The following is a 4,964-nucleotide window of genomic DNA, read 5'->3' as shown; positions in this document are numbered from 1 at the left end:
CGTAGTTGCTAAACGATTAATGAAAGGTAACTAACAAACAAGAATCACTCAAAAGATTTTCATTTATATAAAAAAGTCATACAAAAAATAATCGATTTAGGTTTTTTGGATGGAAAGTTATATCCGTACTATTCTATGACAGCCGTCAAGCTCACAAATATTCTCTCACAATTGATTGGCTTGTATGTAGGAGGCGTGCTCTAAAATATTTCTTTTATAGGCCTGTCACCTCCAGACAGCTGTCATTCCTTCTAGAAACCCTAAATAAATAATACATATTCAAATTACATATTCAAAACTATACTAAGTGTAAAAACAGTTCTCCCGGGTAGACTTTGCATAAGTTGTCTTCACCGAGTAGGCTTTGTGCCTTTTATCTTCTACGGGTAGACCTGGTAACCTTGAAGTGTGCTCGGGAACAGTTCTCCAGCTAGACTTAACTTGGAGTATTTACATAGCAGACTTCAATCTTCTTGATCATATCAAACTTTGCCCGACATGACCTTACGAGCACCCTTGTTCTTCAATGATCCTTTCAACTCCTTGCTAGTGAATAACTTATTAGCAAAGCAAAGTGTGCTGGTGACACTATAGCCTGCTTGAGTTGAACCCTGCCCGATGTAACTTAAGATATTTCATTACTCACATGTAGCCTGCTCGGACCACTATATTATTAATGAATACCTTGCCCGATCTTCCAATCACTTGGTTTCATGAGCTTGGTTAGCCAAGAGCCTACTCAGAGGCAAACCTTGCTAGGCTATGAAGAACAATCCTGCTAGACATAGTGAACCCTTCTTGGGTATACACTAAAAAAGACTTCTAGAAGATAACTTGCCCGATGGACAAAATACCTTGCTAGGGTAATAAAACCTTGCCCGGAAATCCAAGTGCGCTCGGATTCCATACTTAGCAATTTCTGAGGAGGTTGAGAAGATTCCAATCTTCCTTACACTTCCCTTAGGTCAAATCTTAACTCAATAATGACTTGAGTGATTCAAGTTATCAAAGTTCAAGTGATGAAAGTTCAAACGTGGAAGAAAGGAAAAACTAAATTCAAAGAGCAAGACTCCTTTGTTACCTAAGATAAATCCCAAGATGAAGAAACATCATGAGGAAATGAGAAGGGATCACCAATCTTTTGACATATGTGGTGGATGAAAGGTTAAATATAATTCAGTGAAGCCTCCAAGCAAAGAATCACTAAAATAGAAAAAGGTTAAAAACAAGAAGAAGACTGAAGAAACTTTAAACAATGATCAGTTTATTCCTGTATATCCTGTTTTGTCAAATCAAGAATTATTTGATATTGGTGAAGTAGAAAGTGTTGAAGAGTATGAGAGAAGGCAGTCAAGGTATAGGGGAAGCATTGATGAAGAACCAATCAATATGGAGAGAATAGTGTTTGTCAAAAGTTCTGTGGAAAGAAAAGACATAAAAATTGAGGAGTTTGTACATTTCACAATTGATTATGATGGTCTTAAAACTAAAAGAACCATTGGAGTTGATCCCCCAAGACTAAATGAAAGATTTAAAAAGGGGAAGTCAAGTGAAAGCTTCAAAGGAAGAGTGTGGTGCAAACATTGTGATGACTATTGACATCACACAGATTCTTGCCAAGAAAGATTTACTTTGAAACCTGTTGATGTTCCAATTTCAACAATGTTTGGACAAGACTTTGGTCTTTACAAGAAAAAGTATGATGAATACTTGGCAAAGGGCAAGAAATCATCTGATATTACTGTGAGAAGGGCAAGAAATCATCTGAAATCATCTGATATACACACTCCTAGAAAAAAGGTTTTTAATGACTCCCATTGCGAGCCATAAATGGGTACAGATGACTCGCAAACGCTAGTCATTGATAGCCCAGTCATAATTGATTTATGACTTGCAACCGCGAGTCATAACTTATGACTCACATTTTATGACTTACATTTCATGACTCGCGTTTATGACTTACACTTTATGACTCACATTTATGACACGCTTTTATGACTGCAATTTATGACACGCAACCGCATCAAGATCCGCATCCGTGTATATCTCTTTGACTCCACCAACCTACAATAGCAAAAATGACAAAAGGATTATTACTATATGAAATTAACAACCACACCTTATTGGCATGAGCCATGACACAGTAAGATAAGATGTTTATATACCTCCTTACAAAAGTAAATGACCCTTTAAGCGGTGCTGTCAATGGGGGAATGAAAGGGGTACACCCGCAACGTTCAATAAAAAGCCTTCCTCGTCTCCACTCAGATCAGAACTGTTCCTATCTTGCACCATAAAAAGCATATCAGATAACCGATGGTTCGCCCAGATATTAGTTAAGACAGCAAAACCGCACATAGTATGCCTAACTACAACATATATTAGTTAAAAATTGAAAAAAAAAATAGACGGTATGGAAGAATTATCACAACAAAACTCTTACCAATAGATTTTGAGGCCTTATATCTATTTTAAGACACATTTGTCATCTTCATATTCACTCGTTCCCCAATGCTTATTATCCATATTCTGCAAGAAACAAATGAAGTTGATAACATTACAACTATATTTAACTCAAAAGGATGATAATCTAAAGAACACAGATATTGGGTATCATTCTGTTGTTAATCAAAGAAGTAATTGCAATCATTCTGTTGCGCGCGGGCGCTTTTGGTTCGTCTTCCTGTAGTTCAAACTCTAATCTAGTCGGCTTATGTGTCGAAACACTTTTGCATGTTTATATGAGGAACATAATGCCTTTTTGGTTCAGCTTCGTCTTTCTGTTGTCTATTCTAATAAGAACGTTTCTTCATGATCATTATCTAAAGAAGTGTTGGGAGGCCCGTAAGTATTTATGTTGTGTTTCCTTAACTGTTGTATGCAGGCATGCCCTGTGTAGAAAAATCACAAAAACAACATCAAACATTCTAAATCACTTTATTAATATAATATCATACAACTTTTGTCACCATAACCACACACTAATTTTTTAAAAAAATATCGAAAATAATGAACATAAAGCATCCCATTTACGCACCTTCACAAATCCGTTACCCACCCATTTCCCACTGTTATTTATAATTAATTGCGTTGTTTTGCATAACATCAAAATATAATGTACACTCAACTATGATTGTAGCAACCGGCTACAAAGGTTCTGTATATATGGCAACAAACATACCAGATTAGCAAATCAACCTTAACTTTCAAACTTTTTATAGTTCATTTATATAAAAAGTAGTTACTATTAAAAGCATAGAAACTAAAAAAACACACGAAAAAAAAAGAAGACAAATATAACATTCTAAACTGCTAATATGGTAAAAAGTTGTTCATATCATATAAAGTATTATGACTATTATCACTCTTAGTTGCAAGAGTTGTAAAATTGAGACATAGTATGTTAAATCTTGCAACTTTATGCAAAAAAAAAGAAAGAAAGAGAATTCATTAATTTTCAGTTAACCAAATGCTAAAAAGGTCAAAATAAACAAAACTGCAAAAAAAAAAAAAAAAAAAAAAAAAAAATACCACTAACCTTGAGCATGTTAGCCCGTAGTCTCATGAGCTCTTTATTGATTAACTTCAAATCCAATCATTTTCTATTTCTATGCAATATAACAAAAGACCTCGTATGGTTTTCCTACTTTACATATAAATAGTTGATATTAATTAGAAAGTGTTATACCTCTCTTTAGTATAAAGATGAAGCCTAACGGGTTGAGTTTTCCAACTATCGACAAACATCATGAAACCAAAGGGCGCAAGTGATATTCCATGTTTATAGACAATATTAGAAAATCGGCTAATGTCATGATCCCAAAGATACCAACTAATATTCCATGTTTATAAACCGCATTAGATAAATTGAGTGCTCATAACCTAAATACAGTTGTCAGATTATACTTAAACAAATACAAATGACAGTAGCATTACCTTTTTTTTAGAGTTATAAGTGTTGTTCATTAGTTTGCTGCCTCATAGGTGAATCACCATCATAGTTGAACCCCATAAGAAAACACATTTGAGTGGCTACACCTTCTTCCTTTTATCCCTAACTGACACCAACGCAACCGCCTACAACAATTTGTCAATACGATAAGGAAAACGAACCCAAAAAAACATTTAAACACTCATTTTAAGATAAATCCGGATGTAAAAATGAGATAAATCCGGTCACAACCCCATGATTATACCGGTTACGAATACGTTAAAAATCTCGGAACATGTCCTGAAATTTTAAAGATTGATAACAGAAGAAAAAACCCTAACCTCATACAAATGTTCACGTGAAAGGAACACAAACAACACCACTATAAATGAAGTAAAAACACAAATATGAACACAAACAACACTTTTAACAATTGAAATTAAAAGATTAAGAGAGATATAAGAATGCATACCGAAGATATAGATGGTCTCAACAACTCATATCCTGTTCAGAAAATCAACAATCCAAGAAGCCATTAGCAAGAAGAAGAGAAACCCCCAATTAATAAAGTTAATAACCCTAAAAAGTAAAAGAAAGCAAACCCCACGACAGAACCGACAGAGACTACAGCCGGCGTCGTCGACATAAGTTAGCGACGAACTGAGAACGACCATGGCAATGTAAGAAGATGGGTGCATGACTTGATGATCACCAAGACAAATGAGAGAGATGATGAGGCGTGGTGTTTGGTTAGATTTGATACATGGGGGTGTTTCATATTTTATTTTTATTTTATGACTGATGCTTAATGACTCGCAAAAAAGTAAGTCATAAGTCTTCGTTTTTTTTTCATTTTATGACTGCTGCTTAATGACTCACAAAAAAGTGAGTCATAAATCTTCTAATTTATAGAAAACATGACTCTTTTTTTATGACACAACCATTTGCGAGTCATAAATAGCCGCGAGTCATAAATTGTTAGTCATTAAAAGCTATTTTTCTGGTAGTGACAGTGTAAAGAAAAATGAAGTGA

General features: G+C 34.6%; 1 long non-coding RNA gene across 1 annotated transcript; it reads right to left on the bottom strand.

Moving 5' to 3' along the window:
• Nucleotides 1-2,659: 2,659 nt before the first annotated feature.
• Nucleotides 2,660-4,666, bottom strand: LOC143573992 (uncharacterized). The gene is made up of 4 exons (XR_013142512.1): nucleotides 4,404-4,666; nucleotides 3,689-4,077; nucleotides 3,539-3,608; nucleotides 2,660-2,891 (listed from the first exon to the last, which is right to left on the bottom strand). It is a non-coding gene; the product is annotated as an uncharacterized LOC143573992 (long non-coding RNA).
• Between the last annotated feature and the right edge of the window lie 298 nt (nucleotides 4,667-4,964).

This window comes from Bidens hawaiensis, unplaced genomic scaffold, assembly GCF_021521415.1.
Source record: "Bidens hawaiensis isolate Kalapana, Puna unplaced genomic scaffold, B.hawaiensis_p1.1 tig00026818_1, whole genome shotgun sequence".
NCBI lineage: Eukaryota > Viridiplantae > Streptophyta > Magnoliopsida > Asterales > Asteraceae > Bidens > Bidens hawaiensis.
Note: the sequence above shows the minus strand (reverse complement) of the source record. Positions and strands in the feature narration are given on the sequence as shown.